The following is a 20,775-nucleotide window of genomic DNA, read 5'->3' on the forward strand; positions in this document are numbered from 1 at the left end:
GGCCTTTTGAGACCCATGAAGCTCATTATTTTGATGCCATCTACTTCACCGTATTGGTTGTCGAAGAAATTCCCACCACCTCTAAGCCTCAGGGGGTCAAAATTCCTCGCTGGGAGGATATCAAAGATGACAAGGAGCCAAGGGCAGAATCAAGTAAACGGACGATATCTCGACCATAAAGTTCTCCTATTCCTCTTAAGGTGATGAAAGTTCGAGAAGGGGGCAAGATGGTGTACTATTTGTGAAGGTGCGGGGAGTCGGTTTCTTCAGCCATCGACTCTGAGTCAAAAGAAGAGCCTCCTAACAATGACATAGTGATAAAGCCTGAAGTGGCTCCAGAATGCATGCAAGATGGGCCTTAGCCTCAGCCCGAACAACTTATCGAAATAGATCTGAGTGATGGACAAGATGCACCGAGGCCGATATTCATAAGTTCGAGCCTTAGCCTTGAGAAGTGGGAACTGTTGTTAAAATTGATAAGTCGTTACTCAGATGTGTTTGCTTGGTCATATAAACAAATGCCCGGACTAGATCTTGACCTAGTTTCCCATTATCTTGATGTGTTCCCAAACTCCAAGCCAATCAAGCAAGCTGCTCAAAAATATCATTCAGATCTCGAAGAAAAGATTAAGGAGGAGATTGAAAAACTTCAATAGGCTGGTTTCATTCGGCCAATACAGTACCCCACGTGGTTGGCAAACATAGTACCAGTAAAGAAGAAGAATGGTCAAATCAGAGTATGTGTAGACTTTCGAGATTTGAACAAATCTTGCCCAAAGGATGAATTCCCTCTTCCTCACATCGACACCCTCGTGGAAGCCACCTCAGGACACTAGATGTTCTCATTCATGGATGGATTCAGCGGATACAATCAGATCAAGATGGCTGAAGAGGACGTAGAAAAGACTGTTTTTAGAACACCTCTCAGAAACTTCTTCTATACAGTTATGCCTTTCGGACTCAAGAATGCCGGAGCAACTTACCAAAGGGCTATGACTGCAATCTTTCATGACATAATCCATCATGAGATGGAAGATTATGCTGATGATCTAGTGGTGAAATCCAAGAAAGAAGAGGACTATCTCTGAGACCTTGAGAAAGTATTCAGGAGGTGCCAGAAATTCAAAATGAGGATGAATCCTCTCAAATGTGCTTTTGGGGTGACGGCTAGGAAGTTTCTTGGGTTTCTTGTATATAGGCATGGTATCGAGGCAGATGAGGACAAGGTCAAATCTATCAGAGCAATGCTTTCCCCTCATTCTTAGAAGGAGTTAAAGAAGTTCCTCGGGAAGGTGTCTTATATTCGGAGGTTTATCCAAGCACTTGCAGAGATCTCTGCCCCTTTTGGCTCGTTATTAAAAAGAGATGCCAAGTTCGAGTGGAACCAAGAGCACCAAAAGGCCTTCGAGAGAATCAAGGCGGCCTTGACCTCGCCTCAAACCATGATAGCCCCGCAGCCTGGGGTGCCTCTAATGTTGTACCTAACTTCAACCCCCAAGTCCATAGGTGCATTATTGGTCCAAGATGTAGATGGAGCAGAATGCCCGGTGTATTACATCAGCCGGAAGATTCGAGGAGTAGAAGTCCGATATACTCCGGTAGAGAGACATTGTTTAGCTTTGGTATTCACCGCCCAAAAGCTCAGACATTACTTCTTAGCATATCAGATTCAGATTGTTAGTAGAAGTGATCCAATCCGATACCTCCTCAGCAAGCTTGCTCTAACTGGGAAGGTGGCAAGATGGTTGTTAGCACTGGGTGAATTCGAGATCACATGTGTAGCTCCCTAGGCAATCAAAAGCCAAGCCTTAGCCGATCTCCTTGCCCAATTTCCAAGTGGTGACTATGAACCAGTGAATGAAGAATTAAGAGGAGAAGTGCATACAACTATGGTTTCCGAGGAAAGCTTTTGGACATTGAGCTTTGACGGAGTAGCAGCCGGAGGGAAAAGAGGAATCGGGATAGTTCTTACAAGCAAAAGTGGGGAAAAGTTATATTTGTCTTATAAACTGGATTTCCATTGTTCGAATAATGAAGTCGAGTATGAGGCTCTTATTTTAGGCTTGATAGCAGCTGAGAAGCACAGTATCAAGAAGATTCAGATTCGGGGGGACTCAAAGCTGATAGTGAAGCAAGTTTCAGGATTGTTCATCTTAAAGGAGTCTGCCTTGGCCACATATCGAACAACAGTCCAAAGGCTTCTTGACAAATTTCAAAAAGTTGAAATAGAGCATGTGCCTTGCTCCGACAATAAGTTTTTAGATACCCTCGTAACATTAGGGGCAATGGTTGACATTCCAGAGGAGGAGGCGAAAATTGTTATCAAGAAGAGAACAGAGCCTTCAATAATACCGGAGGACAAAGACCTTCCGGAGGACTGGAGAAGAGAAGTCTTCAAACAACTTAGAAGCAAAGTTGGAAAATTGACTATGGCCAAGCTTGCCAAATTCATAATTATTCAAGGTGAACTTTACTTCCGAGGAGGTACTAGATTCCTAGCCCGGTGTGTTGGCCAACCAGAAGCGAGCTTCCGACTACAACAGATTCATGAAAAGTCCTGCGGGGATGGGGATATTAGTTTGTACATAAGGATCCAAAGACAAGGCTATTATTGGCCCGAGATGGAGAAGGCCTCGAATCAACTACAGAGAGAATGCCTTAAGTGTCAGTTATACATCCGGGAGGATGAGAGTTGCTTTGAAATTGATACCCATGACTGGAGACAAGTCTACATTGACTATCTCAGAGAGGGAACACTACCTGAGAGCCCGAAAGACATTGCACACCTTAAGAGGAGAGCAAGGCGGTACTTTCTTGATCAGAACAAGCTTTACAGAAGAAATATTGAGGGCACTCCCCTGAGGTGTCTCTCCAAGGAGGAGTCGGATCTAGTTTTCGGAAGAGCCCACAAAATTGAGTATCAAGGAGGGGCTTGACTGTTCGAGTAACTTATACACCTTGGGTATTATTGGCAGGCCATGGAGTCAGATGCGTTTCATCACGTGAAGAGGTGCCAGACTTGTCAGAAACACGGAAATTTGATCCATGCTCCAGCTGTAGACCTACATAGCATCCGAATGCCATGCCTATTCCATACTTGGGCTTTTGATATGATAGGGCCCATCTCCACACCTTTTAAGGGGTACAAGTGTATTCTCGCAGCTACAAAATTGAGCACAAAGTGGGTCGAAGCAATCCCTCTGAAGAATGCTACAGGGCCTGCAGTCGCGAACTTCATCAAGGAAAATATCATTTGTCGGTTTGGAGTACCAAACACCATCCTCTCGGACAACGACACACCATTCTTAAACAAATATGTGAAGAGCCTCTTAGAGACTTACCAAGTGAAGCATCACAAATCCACACCCTACTATCCAAAAGGGAACAGGCAAGCGGAGGCCACAAACATGACATTGATAAGGATTCTGAGCAAGATGATGGATGAATTTGGGGGGACTTGGTCTGAACAGTTGATAGTAGCCCTATGGGCGTATCGCACTTCAAAAAGAAAGCCAACTCAAGCAACTCGTTACTCTCTGTAGACACCCCATTTTTTACCGTCCTCAAGACTTGGACGTCACCGTTTGAACACTCGGTGATCATCCTTGTTTGTGTTCGTCTTGAGTTCCCGGAGGTCTCGGCTATGCGCCTTGCCTCAGGATCTCTCGACTTGACTGTTTTGTGTTTGGGTTTGCACCAAACACTTGTGTTTTTGCTTTGGAGGGCACGAAATGGCTTCTTGGCCATCCCCACACTCCACCGGCCATGGCTTGAGGCCACCGGCTGTGTTTTGTTGCCATCGGCCAAATGTTTGGCCGACCGGCACTCTGGATGGTCGACCGGCCATCTATTTTGGTCAAATTGCATTTTTTGCTGGCTGACCACTGTTCATCTGCTTTTGTAGATATTTTTATGCCAGCTGTGCTAGCTGGCATACACTTTGCTCCCCTCCATACACGTGTACGGAGGGATCTCCCTCTTGACTAGCTTGTTTGGAAAGCTTTACAAGAGGGATTGTCTATAAGAAGGAGGCTCTTCTCCCTCCATTAAGGTGAGACAAAATTTTCAGAAGAGCTCTGAGATTAGGGTTTGAGTTTGTATTTATTCCATCTCTATATCTTTCTCTTTTTGCCTTGTGTGTGTGTTTAGTCTTACTATTGCACACAAACACCTAGTCCTACACCTTCTCTTGGTTGCTAAGGGACCAGAAGGCTGTTCTTGGTGTTTTTGGGTGGTTTTGAGCTTGAAGAAGCTGCTGGAGCATCATTCTTGAAGAAGGTCAACAAGGGTAAGAACTTATTCATTTTCCCCCATTTTTGCATAGCTTTTTCACCTATCTTGCAACTGTTTTTAGACTTTGTGTATAACATATAAAAGTCTTGTTTTTTCCTGCTCTAAATAGTTTTTTTAGAGTGTTTTGAGCTTTGGGGTTGTTTGACCCCTCTTAGGCCTTGTTTGGCCCCTATTTTGTGCTATTTTGGTGAGCTCCGGGACCACCTTGTTTGGACTTCCTCACAACTGAAATATTGAGGGATTTTAGTGGTGAGGATGGCAGTTTAAGGTCCTAAGAAGGAGAGGGCCACCGCTTCTCCTTTTGTCTTCAATAATGGCCATTTAAGCCTCATTAGTGAGCACCTTGTTTAAGTGTTTGTTGGCCATGCCTTAACTATTTTTTATGTTTATCTTGCCATGATATAGCATTGTTGTGAGTTGGTTTAGGTACACCATGCTTTCTTAGCATACATGTCTTGTAATGCCATGAATTGCCTTAACATGCCTTGTGCTTTGAGCTTTGTTTCTAGCATGCTTTTGGCTTAGCTTTGTGAAGCTTTTATGCTTGTTTTAACATGTTAAAGGTCCGTTTTTGGTCATTTGGGTTGTCCATGCTTTGCTTTGTATAGCTACCATGTAACCTCTCTTGTATGCCTTAAGCATTGACCCCTCTAGCATGCCATCCTTGCATCATTTTAGTGGTTTGGAACCACTTGTCATGTCATTTCAGTCCTCATGATATGCTCGTATGCTTGCATTTGATGCCCCTTTCATGCTTTAAAAGGTTGGTGTTTCTTGCTCCATGTTTGTGCCATTGTATATGCCTCTAGGATTAGATCATTTAGATTCCATCTAAGTGGTTTTGGGAGCTTACTTTGCATGATTTAGGACTGTTTTAGTTCATTTTGGTCATTTGCTTCATATGTCATATGGCCATGGTTTAAGTCCTTGGGCTTGGTGGCATGCCTAGCTTGCATTGTAGATTGGTTTGGCACCTTCTCTAGCATGATTTTCAGAGCTTATAATGCATGCCATTTGTCCATGTTTGCATCCTCTTAAGTGTGCTTGAGAGTTGTTTCTATATGCCTAAGTGTTGATCCTTGTGTGCATGCATGTTTGCATGTCATTTTGCCTTCATTCTTGAGCATATTGGCCACTGTTTTGGGCTTAGTATAGAGCTGCCCAAATTAGTTTAAGTCCATAGTTCGCATGTTGTTGCATGCTCACCTTGTGTGTTGTTGCATACTTGTGTGTTGTCACATGTTTAGGTTGTCTAACATGTTTGCTCCATGTGTCATGGCATGATTGAATGAAATCACATGCTTGCTTGCATGCTTGAACATCCCCATTGTATTTGGCATACTTATTGGTTAGCATGATCGTCACATGCCTTGTATGCTTGTTCGCATTGCTCATGTTGCATACTAGCTCATACGTCTAGGTTGCGTTGCATTGACATGCATGCTTAGCCTCTTGAATTAAGTATGATAGAGGTTGAGCTCCTTGCTTGTTTATGTGCATTTCATTTGAAATCAAAGTGCATAACTTGGTTTCTTGGGCCATCACGCATCGAAATGCGCGATTGGTGGTCCGAGAACCGAGAACCATGTCCCTTTGAGTCATAAACATGATAAGGAATGTGTTGGTGCACACATTTGCTTGGAATGCATTGCCATGCCTTGTTTTGCCCTTTGCTGCTGTCAAAACAGGATTCTGCAGGAAGATTTGGCCGGCCGGCTATCTTTAGTGCCGATCGACCAACAATAGGTGGACGATAGCTTAACCAGTGGTCGGTAATCATTTCCTTTGGCCGGTGACCATTTCCCTTGGCCGGTGGTATCCCACAGGGTTCATAGAGTGCACCTTGGGAATTTTGCAATGATTAGAGAAGGAAAACAGTGTGGACAGAGGCAACTTGTGCATGGCAGTGGACTTCCGAGCGGAGCCGAGCACGCATTGCATTGGGCCCTCTTCTCGAGGCTATTTACTATTTTATTAGATTAGTTAATTTGCTTAACTAGTTTAATTGGTCTGTAATATTTAATTAGCTTGTAGGTTAGTTAAATCTGTATTATTCTTTCGGTCCCTCCGAGCGAGGGTAAATTTGTAATAAGTGTGGGTGCGTGTGTGCATGTCTTCCAACCCCCACTTCTTTCTCCCTTTTACTTACCTGCTTTGATGGTTAGTACTAGGACATATTTAATTTAGCATCCTTATGCTATGCATGCGTGCGTCATTCATCAGTATTGCATGGATCGGGCTCGGCGCATCATACTAACTGCATAGTATTTCAAATCTAAACTTGAATATGTGCATCAAATGGTTGCATTTCACATGCCATCCTAGGATTAGCCGAGCCTATCCTAATTGCATTCTGTATGCGTTGCATTAGGCACTTAACATGGACTTGGATCATACATTGATTACTAATGAGTTCTTTGTTTTGGCTTGGAGTACACTGTAAGTATTTTGTACTTTAGCATCTTGCACGAGTGTGAATGTTAACATGACAGCATGCTTACCATGTGGCTAGATGCTTATGTGATATGAACTGCCTGAATGCCTGTGGGTGAAGGTTGGATTGCTTGAGTTGGAACAACTCATCAAAATCCGTGTTTTAGCCTACTCGCGAGTAGCAAATTTCAAAACACTTTCCAAACAAACAGATATGCGATGCTTTGTTCCAAATTAGGTGATCTAGTCTATACTTGTTTTGCTGTGCGCATCACATAGTAATTCTAGCTAATTAAACCAGAATAAGAACACATAACGTTTTCAAAATTGGATATCATGGTTAGTAGTGGCCGATCTTCGGATCAGGCGAGAGGGGGTGCTCATAGCTGACCTTCCCCAATCGTACCCAAGTTCCCGAACCGAGGCAACGTTGGTAATGACGGACACGTGGCCTTAGGCAAACGAGTCAGGATTTCCTAAATTCCCCCATTAAAAAAATATTTAGGTGGCGACTCTATATCTGGCAAAGTAGTCCATGTTTGGTACTTCTTTTCTAAAAATCTGTTTTCTCAAAACGATTTGCCGGATTTGGACTCTTTGGTTCCGACTAAGAACCATGACACAAAAGGGAGTCCGAACTGTAGTGGAATAAAGCCCGAGGGCGCGTCCACACTCCCTTGTGTATGGGTCTGAGGTAGCGTTACCTATAGAGTTGGAAACACCATCTGCTCGGATGGCTCTCTCCTCGAGAATGGTACTAGAGCCTCGAACCACCAGATTGGAAGCATTAGAGGAAAAGCATGACAGAGCTGCAAAGTCATGGAAATGTATTATGAGTCCATTGCCCGAGCCTCTAATGAAACTGTGGTGCCAAGAAAGTTCGAAGAAGGTGATCTAGTATGGAAGATCGTAGACCCAATCATGTGAGGACAACCCTTGCCCAAGTTTTCTCCAAAGTGGAAAGGGCCCTACAGGGTGGTTCAAGCAAGCTCAAGCGGGTACTACAGGCTTGTAAAGGTTGAAGATGGCTTCCGAACTGGCCCGCTCAATGCAAAGTTTATCAAGCATTACTACCCGTAGATAGACTCATCTATGTTGAAATTCATTTTCATTTTTCTTACTTTGTTTGAAAGTTGTATTTCTGTTATGTATGAAGAAACTGGTTTTCTTTATGGTGTATGTTTATCCCATCACTTGCAGTGAATTTATTATACTTTAGTCAAGAAAGTTGAAGAATTAATGAGAATATTTTAGCTTTTATAAACATGTGCATATGATTGTTTTTTCCATTGTATCATTTGAAATAAATATTTTATCAAGTAGAATGAGAAAACAATGCGAAAATCTCCAAACAGCAAAGATTTCGTCATTTCATTGCATTATCCTAGATAAAACATTTTTTATCGAAAGGGGCAAGAAAGTAATACAAAAAAAAAACCTCAATCTCTCCTAAAAACACCCTCGAAGAAGCTGTCCGTTACATTTACATCTGGACGACAAATAGCAGAGTGTGCCTCTAAAGTCTCCAAAGCCCGAGCATAGCCCGACTCAAGTTCACGAAGAGTTGCCTTTGTCTCATCTATAGAGGTCCGATAAAAGGCAAGCACAGACAAAATTTCCACCCGATGACTGGCGTTCGATTCTATATCCAGGCACTTCCGAAGCCATGATAAATCCACTTGGTGACGCTCCATGTCAGAGATCCCCTGATACGCTGTCTCGACTACTTTCCCATTAAGGCCACACAGCCATTGCCTGTCCAAGCTATATAAGATAGTGGCAAAAGACTCGAGAAGAGCAGTCTGAATGAGTGGACATTGGCAAGCAAATAAAGCAAAGGTCTCTGGGTAACTCGAATGCACAAGCTGTAGAACTGAAGCAAACTCAGGAGCTACCCAATAATGGAGAAATGATACTTTGCCAGAAGCCGAAGGAGGAATTGGGGCCGGAAAGCTACTAGTCTCAGGAATCTCCCCAATGTCTATCGGGTTAGATGAACCACCCGGAGGGGTAACTTCCGGTAGAGGTCCCAAGCCTGAGAATACGGAGCGATAAGGGGAAAGACCAAAAGCATCACTATCAAAATGGAAATCACTAAGATTCAGATCTAAAACATTCGAAGGCACTTGAGATGAAGAACCTCTAGTAGTCATCTCAAAGGCAGGTGTCTTCCCTTGAGAAGGAGAACCATGAAGAGTCACAAAAGAGAGTCGGAGCAGAGTCCGAGGCAGGTGAAGGCAGGACCACGGTAGCAGCTAACACTGAAGAAAAGATAAGGAAGTCTTGTTAGGGGTACAGTAAAGCCATTTGAGTAAAGATTTCTCACAGATAGAAGTACGTGACAAACTTCAGAAAGAAAGATTACTAGAGGGAGAATCATTATGCAAAGCCAGAGCAACTGAAGGGCTCCTAGCATCAACAAAGTCGCTTGGCCGTATAGGGAGCACCTGATCGATCTCAATGTCTAATGAAGCCTGAACAGTAGCAGTCATCCCTGAAGAAGGAAGGAAGGCTAGAGGATGAGAATCACCATAAGTGCCAGAACGAGTCTTAGAGATTTCTAGCACATCCACCTCCACACCATTCCTAGAGGTACACCTCATCTGTACATTGCTTCTAGAAGCATGGCCTGCGGCATCAATTTCTGTGGCATTAGTCCCTTCAACAATCTCAACATCAGAACGGTGAGCCCCGATAACCTCGTGACCAAGATAGCGCTCCTCCTCAATTATGGTAGGACGGTGACGATGCATGCGTGGGATAAGGTCACAAAAATGATCGGAGGATTCAGCCTCATCATCATCGTCATCTATAACTGCTATACGAGGGGTGCGCATCTTCACAAGTCTTGCAGACAAAGGGAGGGTGTCGTCCAAGTCTGAGTCTGGCCTGGTGAAGGCAACATGGCCAATAGTCACAATACTGAGAACGTCAGCAACCGCAGGGTCCTACACAATAGGGGCAAATAAAAAGTGTTTATTTAAGAAGGTATAGTCGCAAGAAGGAAAGTAACTTCAAATAAAAAAATTCTGGGTACCTGAAGGAGCCTTTTGGAAAGGCGAGGAGTGGAAGGACTGGCATTAAAAGCCCTCTTATGAGCTATCTTCTTAAGGTGGGTCGTCCAAGGACCAAAGGCCTTATTCAAAGGAACTGGCTCTGGAGAAGCAATTGCCAAGCTAGAAGCAGACGCCCGAGCCGGAGGGTCAGTTGGAGCAGATGAAGTAAAGAAACTCTCGTACATGTGATCAGATTTCCGGCTCTCAAGCAGCTGAAAAGAAGAGTCCTTCTATAGATCGGCGGAGGCAAACATATGGTCGGTTTGTTCTAGACAAATTCAATAAATGCATCGATATTCTTTCGCTAATATCATCTGAAAGAGGGGGTGAAACCCCTTACTCGGCTCAAGCCTGACATCGTCAAAGAGTCGGATATAGGAAGCATGGTGTGTACAAGTCTGCGAGTAAAGTGCTCGTACCTCTCCGAGAAAGATAATGAAGGAGGTGCTGGCCCTGGGACACACTGGTCAAACCTGAATTGGCATGCCACTCTGTCAGGTCTGTAGACAGCATTATTAACGCCCTTCTCATGCCATACCGGTAATGAACTCGGACGAATCATTATCAGCATATCAACAAGGCTTGTAGAGATACCCTTGGGCAAAGGAAAAGACACCAAGCAAGAGGAACCATGATAGATAAACTGTGTTGCCACACCCACCGGTGGGCATACATAAGGGCGTGCCACAAAACGCCAGGGATCATCCACCAAAGTATTCAAGGATAAGGTGGAAATGGCATGTGACCAACGTGTGATCAACGACTGGAAAGACTTCACTTTCTCAAATGTGTGAGACTCGTCAGTACCGAGCACGGGGATACCATCTTTATCCACTATCTCCCGAAGAACCTCTTCCTCGAATACAGTCGGAGTAGGGGCAAACTTTGAGAACCTCTCAAAGAAAAAACAAAGTAGGAACTAGCTGTGGATGAAGGAGACAGGCTCATATCGACCCACGGAACAAACCATGTCTCGATGTAGTAGATCCAGCTGGTAATAAAGATTCCAAAAGAATAGCGGAGCCAAAGGAATCTGATCCCCTCTAAAGAGCCTAACTGCCAAGGGGAAGACAAAAGGATTGAGAGAATCCGGAGGTGTGCTCGGAAGAATGAAGAATGAAAGGAAGTAAGCCAGAAATCCCAAAAAATAGAGTCTAGAGCCATATATCAGGCCGACCTCATACTCCCGAGAATCAGGGTCAGCATCTCTAGCCAAGGGCTGAAGATCTCTAAAGAAGTGGCGGATCCATGCGGTGTAGGAGGCATAATTCGTCCTCACTCGATTGGTTCTTCTTGCTGAACCATCAAATACGGAACTCCACCGACCACAAGCTTGAAGATTTAGCTTTAGAGATTGGATCAAAGAATCATCCTCAGAGGGTGTCCACTCAGGGCAGAAGGCATCAGGGCCAGTCACTTCCAGATGCAGCAACATGAACACATCCTCAAGGGTGGGCCCCATCTCGTACTGGCCAAGTATGAAGGTGTGTGTCTCGGTGCTCCACCGAAGAGCCATGGCTTCAAGGCTAGCATTGTTGCAACGGATGGATAGGGATTAAGATATTTTCACCAGGACCAATAGCTGGGCCTCCTGAAGTCGCTAACAGAGGCTCCTATCCGAGAGGACATCATCGACCCACTCCTGCCAACCAAAATGAGGGTTTGAGAAGGCCTTGAACTGGGGATAGCAGTATGGAAAGTCCCCTCGCTCAACCCTAAAATGTAGCATCGAAGAAGGGGAAATGAGGGCCTCATGACTGGAGTCAGTGTCCTTAGAGAGACATAATGGAGCCCTCTTCGGAGATAGAAGAGAAGTGGTGGAGGTAATCGCTCGTCAGAACGGGTCCTTTCAACCAAACTAAGGAGATTTCCTCCACTCAGATGCCGGAGGTACATCCCTCTCTTCCATGAGAGTTAGTTCTGATGACCTGGGGACAACAGATTTCTTTTGAGAAGACATATAGCTGAAATAGCAGGTATAAATAGCAAGGAGTCGTTCGTATTAAAATTCAGAATATTAGAGTTGAAGCAACACATTCAAACAAAATTTCGTCATTAACTATTCGTTTCTCAGAGAATCCATAAATTCAAGAAATTCTATGAGGAATTTTTACATCAAGAATTCAGGCTCGATGTCTACTATTCTAAAGGTTGCAACAATCACTCATTTGATAATAAGATTTACATGCAACATGATGGGTTTATTAACAAATTTAACCTCAGACGTCATCAGCAATTCATTTTCTTGGGGTATTCACAAGATCAACAAACAGCAATATGTTGCTCTATTCTGTGCTACGACTTTTAAGTCTCGCAAGGAAAGTGTTCATAAGGTTCAAAGTGTCAAGAGTATTATTCGCCAAATATATATGGTTTGAGTATGGCATTATTTTCCTCGAAACTACAATGATCAATTGCTCAACAACAAAATTTATATTCAACAATATGGGTTCAAGATTCACTTAACATCTTCAAGCTCAACAAATTGCAGTACCAATGTGTGTATCATCAACATATAGATTTAAAGTTTATGTCATCAATAAGAGGTGCAATGTCATAGACCGTTTTGTGATGAAATGCAAGCGGGTCATCTTCTCAAAATTACTGTGTTTCATATTAAAGATCCAATTCACATAGGGCTAAAAAATTTGGATAGAGTGAAGTTCAATGGCAAATTTCAGATCCAAGATCAGAAGTATTTTATATTTCTCATCCGTAACAAGATTCAGTAAATTGTCCTACAAGTTGCAAGAATGTTCCTCTCAAGTCAATGGTCAATAGCACAAAATTCTATGGCAAATTTCAACTCAAAAATAAAAATCATTCATGGCATATTCCAAGAATGCAAAGCCCAAGCAAGTGTTGATTTATCCAAATTCTTGAATTAAAAAAACATTCACCCTTAGGCTTAACAATTTTAGCATGAGTGGAATGTAACTTCATAAGCATTATGGTCTAGTAGATCTAAATTCATAAACACAAAAGTCCATCAAAGCAAGAAGAGAATGTGGATTTGAACAAAGCCAATAGCAGGTTTGAAGCAATAATGGACAAGAAAGAATTTGGGAAAAATTACAAACTGGAGCTGGAGCAAGCCGCGGCTAGATGCAGTGACAGAGTGATAAATATGAGACAAGCACACACAGGGCCGACAACAAGACTGAGCTAGGCTGGGCAAGACCACACATGCTGCGTTGAGTGGGCGAACGTGTGTGGTCGGCGTCGGACAAGTTGAGGCCGGAGGCAATAATGGTGTCAGAAAGAAGTTGGCAACCACACACGTCGCGTTGAGTGGGCAACGAGTGTGGTCAGTGCTGGAATAGTTGAAGTCGGTGACGAACTTCCAGCAGAGCGAAGCCAACTATGTTCAACGTTGGACAGCCGAGGCCGGCGGCGTAGATTGCAACAGAGGGAAGCCAATAATGGTAGAACGCTGATGGTGAGGTGGAGGGGTCAACGTCACAGTGATGTTGCTGTGACGTCATAGAGGAGCAGTATGTTACCGTTAGTGGCTCGTGAAAGATGGAGTTCACAAATTCGAAATGTATCAGAGCATGGATTCATTTTTTTAAGCACAGAAGTTCATTAAAATAATAAGAGAGAATAGGTTTTCCCCAAAAAGCTTCCACCAAAATTAATTTTTTTTTTGAAATGCTCACCTACTGGTCTGAGAAAGCAAAGAGCAGATGCAAAGCAAGTAACAATGATCAAGAAAGAGATGGTGAGTAATGTAAACTGAGGCTCAACGGTGCTAGGCAAGACCACGCACGTCGCGTTGAGTAGGCAAACGTGTGTGGTCAGCGTTGGACGATCGAGTCCATAAGCGGCGTTGGTGCCGCAGAGGAGCTGGTGACCACATACGACGCGTGGAATGGGCGACGTGTGTGATGGGTGCTGGAACAACAGTCAAGGCCAGCGGCGAGGTCGCAACAAAGAGGCCGACAGTGAGTCGGTGATGAAGCTGGGCAGTCGAGGTCGGCAGTAGCAGCGGCGTTAGTGCTGGCTGATGGCTGGGTTGCGATGCTAGGACAAGTCGGTGACGGGTCTGTAACGTCTGTGGCAGATCGGTGGCGGTACCTGGAGCAACCACTGTCGGTGTGCAAGCGTTGGTGGTCCTCAGTAGTCACAAAGCAAGCTGGTCGTGGTGGCCTTTGTGTTTAGCAGCTGCGGGCTTTGATTGAAGAAGAATAGAATTGGTTTAGTCTTGGGGAAGAAGAAAATTGGTCTCTCGGTTTAGAGAGAGAGAGGGCACCGCTGTGTAACAAACACAAATAAAAGGTGAGCTAAATAGGGTTTTGGCCCTTTTCTTTAAATAGAAAAAGAGAGGTGTGATCCTTGGGATATTCCTTCATATATTCCGAATATATATCCATACATATAATGGGCCTGCTAACTCCACTAACTTCCCAAACAAGAAGAAAGTATATATGAGCCTTATCATTTCATATTTGTTAAAAAAAAATATATATATATATATATATATATATAGGTGCTTTATTATTCTTTGGTTGGAATAAAAGAAAATTTATATATATATATATATATTCTCAGATGTTATAAAGATATATATCAGTGGGACAAAAAAAAAAAAGAGTAAATTTTTTTTTTTTTTTTTTTTTGCTTTGCCAATTTTATCCATAAATTACAATGCGTCATCAACTTTATCCATAGGCTTCGTCAAGACAACATTTTTTTTGGGGACGTGATACGAAGCAGGGCCGAAGAAATGACAATATGCGTGTCCGAGAAATTTAAAATTTCTCATACACGCAAGGGGCAAATGTAAGAGGAGCTAATTTGAGTCCGCTAAATTAATTAGGCCCAATAGCCCAAGATTGATGGGCCTGGATTAATCACCATCAAACGAGCCGAATCGCTCTAAGCCTTGAAAGGGTTCGAATCCACGAACTTAGAGACTTACTCGGGCTCGGACTTGAAAGGGTTTGGATCCATGAACCTAGAGATCCGAAGCACTTGGCTTCGAACGGATTCAGACGCAATCGAGAAGCCGCTCCATTAATGAGTCCTAGAACACTTGTGGGCTCGGAGCTTTTCGGGATCTACGCACCAGAACCATGGGCGTAATGGAGTTCGAACAAAGGACCCGATCCCGAGGACGGTGCGTGGAGATAAATTCGCTTTTCGATTAAACTAGCCTATACCCGAGTCGAGGTGGCACGACCCCGGGGGGGTCCATGAGACTCGGCATTATCTAGTGGCAGGGAGTCCTCTAGGACTACCTCGGCCCTTTGGGATGATTGGGGATCATTGGTTAGGTGTGGCTAAGAAGAAGGGTTCATTGAGAGGTTGATCTCCTCTTCGAGGGTTTTTCGCATCCTCGGAGAGGTCACCTCTTCGGACAAGGTAGTTAGAGAGAATATTTCCCATGTGTGGGCTCCATCCTTCATCATGAGGTGCCTATAAATAGCACCCACCCATAGCTTTACAAGGGATGGATTTTGGAGAGATAACTTTTGGAAAAGAACTAATTTCCCTTCTCCATTATCAACCTTGAGAGTGAAAGTGGGAGATCCATGGAAGAGCTTTGCCATTATTCTCTCTCTAGTTACTTTGCCTTCTTATTCACCCAATCTCTTATCTCCATCATCTCTTTACTTTTGTGTTCTTAGTTGAGACTACTGAAGAATCTAAGTCTCTCATCATCTTCTAGAGAATTCGAATTTTTCTTCAAGGATCTTTGAAGATTTTTGAATTTTCCAATGACGTTCTTGAACCCTCTCATACATACATAAAAAAAAAAAAAAATTCCAAAATAAATTTGTAATGTTGATAGTTTAACCATGTTTTTTCACAAAAAAAAAGTTTACTTCTATATAAAACAATTAAAATTTTATTTAAACATACAACAAAATTTGTAATAAAATTTACCAATGTAATCAAAATTAGAGTAGTACCCAAAAAGAGAACAAACTATATAACTTACTTAAATATCAACATTCTTGCATGTTTAATTGTAAAATTACTAATCAGGCTTGCAAAATTAAAATTATAAATAAAATTCATTCAATATTTCTTGTGACATAGCTGATCAAAAGTAATTTTCTTTTTCCAAAAGCAATTGTAATAATTATAGTCAATAGTATATTATACATAATTTATATATTTGATAAACAACTATACATAAAATAATTCACCATCTCAATCAAGTTTTTTGATTTCTTTTTGTGGGCCTTTTTTAATGAGCAAGTATAGTAGTTGATATTTTTTTGGGACCTTTTCTCAACCAATTTTTCGGAGCCTAAAACGGCTGCTTGCTCAGCTTTTCCTCAAATCCGACACTGTATATGTAAATACTTACTGGGATCAAGGTCAGCACTAACAAGCTCCAAGAGGATTGATTCGAGTACACCAACGGTCACTTTAACTGTAACAACAGCTTTAACACTTGTGATTGTAGTCTGTTTTGAAGAGGTTGATGATGATGATGATTGTGCGAGCACGAAATAATGTTCTCATATAATCCTGTTGATCAAGTTTGTGCTCCTCCAAATGTCGTTGCTTTATTCCCTGAAAACACAAACATGAGCTAGCCAGCGGGTGTGTGCCGGATACCTCTTCGATGCCTAAGTTAGCAAAATAGACAAATAGACAAAAGCTCTGTGTATTCCGAAAATCAAAGTTGTGTTACCTTCACATAGGCTATGTTGTGAGGTTTTATAGTTTTTGCCTGACATAATCCTAGTAGGACTTTTATTCCTCCACGTAGAGTCCTCCTAGGAATCACACTCCTGAAAGATAATGTTTATCCTTCAATACCCCCTCACTGCTTAAACCAAGTGAGATGGTTTTGCTTCAGTTGGATGAAAGTATGACTGAGCTAACACTAGCACTTCGTCATACTTAATCCAACGCCTTCACATGCAACTCATAGCTTGGCTCTTGTTCACTTGTACCTCGATTTTGTCTGTTGAGACCGAGCTAACTACAACAAGTTTTGACCGCGCTAACCAGAGCAAAGTCCACCATAAGAAGCCATAATACCTCGGCTCCGAATACCTTGATCGAGCTAATTATCACCACTCCGACCGTGGTGACTGTAATCATACTGGGACCGAGCTAATCACTAAGGTTCACTTACTAAGCCCTTTTCAGCACGGCCCATAGAACGGCCTATTACTACGCCTGGGCTTAGCTCGGCCTTAATGCTCATAAAAACTCCCTCTCAATTGCCCTTTAATTCCATCTGCGTAGCATGATTGGGATTATTGTTACCAGCTGAGCTAAAATTTCAGATCTTCAACCGAGCTAAATTATCACCGGGCTACTGATTTGTCTGGTCAAAAAACGTCTCTTCAGTCACACTGTACATCTGAATCGCTTGCTATTCCATAGACATGTGGCTGGCCCCTACTGGTTGAGTACAGCTGTCAACGTCGCCCTTGTACTCTGAAATTTTTGAATAGTCCCGCCTTTTCTTTGCCTTACACGAAAACCCTACATTTTGAACCAACCACTTTTACTATTCATCTTCTCTCTCTTGTCTGTTTGAGCCTCCATTTTTGTAACCATAGCACTTGTAGAGCCTGCGTTCTCATCACCATCTTCGCGGTTTTTGATCTACATCCTCTCATCCTCAAATCGTAAGTAGCTTAATCCTTTTTTTCTTTCTATTTGCATAGTCTAGAAACATGTAACATTGTTTATATGTGTTTTTTTTCACAACACTCTCAAATGGTTTTCATAATAATGAGCAAGAACCTTGTGAACTGGATTTGCAAACAAACTGAAATGGGACGTTTTTGATCCAAAATCATACCACGACCGTGATAGGAACTGGTTTGCCATAGGCGCGTTTTAGACTGAATTAGAAGCCTTACCCATCGACCGAGCTTAAACTTGGAACCACCCTTGCACTACGTCCGAACTAAAAAGCTTAACCAATGACCAAGCAAAAAAACTAGGAGCCTCCTCAGGTGTTACGACCGAACTAAAAACTTGTTTGTAGTTAGGTGTACACTCAGCCAAATAGATAGCTCCCCCAATAACCGAACTAAAACTTCACGCCACACCTGAAGTTTCAGCCGGTCTAAGAACCTTTTGTTTCCTTTGGCTGAGCTAAAGTCCTTCGCTCTAACCGAACTAAGAACGGATAGTATCCCACGTAACCGAGCTAGGCTTACATTTATTTTTTCCTTTATACTTAACACGGTCCAACGATCTGGGCTTAACACTTTTCATCTCCACTTTACAGACTCTGACTAGGTTGGCCAAACACTCCTTTGCACGATCAACCGAGATACTCAACATCATCTCACCACCGAGCTAATTTATACATAACTTAAGTCCACATGGGAAAATATCGATTCTTAGTAAACTCACTAGGGGCCATAGCTGAGTTCCGAAAGGATTATAACATCCCTGATGACGTCCATCTTTCACTAGCCGAGCTAGATACAACTCCATGGAGAAAGCAGGGCTTCGTTCCCTTCACCGTCCTTTCTATTGTAGAAGCCAGACTTCGATTTCCTATTCAGCTACTCCTTTGTGAATTCCTTAGGCAGACTAGAATATGCCCAGCCCAACTTAGCACCAATTCATACAGAATAATAAATGGCATTGCCGAGATAAATCGTCAGCTTGGCCTCAACCTTGGTTTAGTCGAGCTTTTTCACCAATATTCACTTGGCCAGAATGAAGATGGCTGGGTATACTATTTAAGAATAAGAAGACGCCGAGAGAAAATAATAAAAAATACACCGGACAAAGATGTAAATAACGATGACTTTTTCTGGGTCTCGGGCAACTTCGAAGACCAGGAAGCCCAGATACCGGGCGACCGAATTAACTAGAATAAGGGAGTAGCTAGTATGAATACCTCAGCTCAATTTCGTGCGTTCTTTACTCTGTTTATAAGTTTTAAACTGTACTAACCATTGCCTTTTTCCTTTATGCAGACTTGAACCATTTAAAGTCACAGTACCAATACCCTAATCTTGATGCACTCCGCGCCGTGCTCCGGTACCGTGATAGAGGTTGGGCCGAGCTCTTCAACTTTGAATCGACATACAGATGTAGTAGTAGGAGGAAGACCAGGGTAACAGACTTCCTCCTGGAACCTTCCCCAGAACCTGATCCATCTCTTCCCCAAATCAACCTGGTTCCATTAACTGAAGAACAAGAAATGGTAAAGTGCCGCGCTGTCCGAGCCTTGATCACTGAAACAACTACTCAGGCTGAGGTACCACAAACCGGCCAAACAAATGAGGCAGTGGTAGCCCTTTCAACGGCCCGTGCCTCTTCAGCCCGGTCAAGCAAGCGTGCTCGAACATCTGCAATCGAGCCACAACTTGTTGATGAAGATGATGTCGTGCTTCCTCAATCCACCCGGCCGAGCCTAGAACCAGTGTGTTCTGACCGGGCTAGCCCTTCAGAATGGGTACCAAAGATCACATACAAGAACCGAGCTATTACCAACACCGACTCTGTGGTCACAGAGAAAGACCATTCGCTGGCTTTTAACCTCGTCAAGAGCGTATGCTTACCAGCTGATATAGAGCACCATGACCATCTCACCGAGCTGAAGGCCATTCGCTCGGCAACAAAATCGATGGTGCTGGTGAGTTTTCCCTTCGCTTGTCTTTTTGTACAACTGTTTGCGCGGTTTCAACTATAATTGTTATCTCTTCCTTTGCAGGCCATGCAGAAGAATCATGTCGCCCACAAGCATGTGTTGGAACTACGTAAAACCACACGGTAGGCCGTGGCAGAGGCCAATGCTAAGTCGGCCGAGCTAGAAGAGTCCAAGGAAAAAATGGTTGAGCTATACACCGAAGTAGCCCGACTCACCGGACTAGTCATCGCGACTGAAGCAGATAAGTAGAAGGCTTTAGCCGGACCGAAAGATCGCTATTTGCGTGAGCTTGCCAAGCTTGAGAAAAAAAAGGATACAGAGATCGCCGAGCTGAAGAAGAGCACGGACGATGCTGAAGACTGGGGTTATAAGGAAGGGGAGGCCACTTACATCCAACAATGTGAAGCTGCAAAAGACTTATTCTTCAAATGCGGATGGAAGGCGGCTGTGGTGAACCTCGGTCATGACCAAGAGACCGAGGTCTTTCAGAACCCTCCTCCACATATGCCAATGCCATTCAGCAAAAATTTCTTCAAGTTGATGAGGAAGAGGAGGCATCCCCAGAGCCTGACGACACCCCGGCTGTTACTACTGATCACGGTCTCCATACTGCTCCATCAGCTCAGGTTGAGTCACTGGTAGGAGACTTGGTTGAAAATGTGACCGAGCTATTTGTTGAAACCGGGCTATCGAGTGGTGCAGCTCGAGTTGACCTGGATGCGGATCTGGATGGCCTTTTTGCTTGATTCTGCAATTTTTCCTTCTCTTGGAAAGAATTTGTAACCGGGCTAAAGTCCCTCTTCTTGTAACTTTGTTTTGGATCTTAAATGAAATCTTCTTTTTGCTCGATTTATTTCATGCCTGCTCTTATTTTTCTACTGTGATTCGCATGAAGTATAACATTCTTTGTTTTGGATGAGATACTTATCTCGGTCTTGGAGCCTTATAATATACTTGGTCATTCCTGCCAACTCTCTTTAGCCTAGATTTTTATCTCGGCTGAAGAGAGATAAATGTTGGGTATCCCTGCCAACCACTTCAGCCTAGATCCTTATCTTGGCTGAAGAGAAATAAATGTTGGTTATTCCTGCCAACCTCTTCAGCTTAGATCCTGATCTCGGCTGAAGAGAAGTAAGTGTTGGTTTTTTCCAGCCAACATCTTCAGCTTAGATCCTGATCTCGGCTGAAGAGAAGTAAGTGTTGGTTTTTTCAGCCAACCTCTTCAGCCTAGATCCTGATCTTGGTTGAAGAGAGCTCAATGTTGGTTATTCCTGCCAACCTGGAGCCAAGTGTTTGGTTATTCCTACCAAACTTCTTCAGCCTAGATCCTGATCTCGGCTGAAGAGAAATAAATGTTAGTTTTTCCAGCCAACCTCTTCAGCCTAGATCCTGATCTTGGCT

General features: G+C 43.2%; 1 pseudogene across 1 annotated transcript in view; it reads right to left on the reverse strand.

Moving 5' to 3' along the window:
• Nucleotides 1-17,300, reverse strand: part of LOC114302343 (linoleate 13S-lipoxygenase 2-1, chloroplastic-like) — an 80,721-nt pseudogene extending 63,421 nt beyond the window's left edge. The window contains exons 1-2 of the transcript XR_014345577.1: nt 17,255-17,300; nt 16,102-16,254 (exon numbers count right to left, since the gene is read on the reverse strand). The product of XR_014345577.1 is annotated as a linoleate 13S-lipoxygenase 2-1, chloroplastic-like (transcript). The remainder of the gene's footprint in view (nt 1-16,101; nt 16,255-17,254) is intronic.
• Nucleotides 17,301-20,775: the final 3,475 nt, after the last annotated feature.

The sequence above is a fragment of the Camellia sinensis genome, chromosome 12 (genome assembly GCF_055761805.1).
Source record: "Camellia sinensis isolate YWXY chromosome 12, ASM5576180v1, whole genome shotgun sequence".
NCBI lineage: Eukaryota > Viridiplantae > Streptophyta > Magnoliopsida > Ericales > Theaceae > Camellia > Camellia sinensis.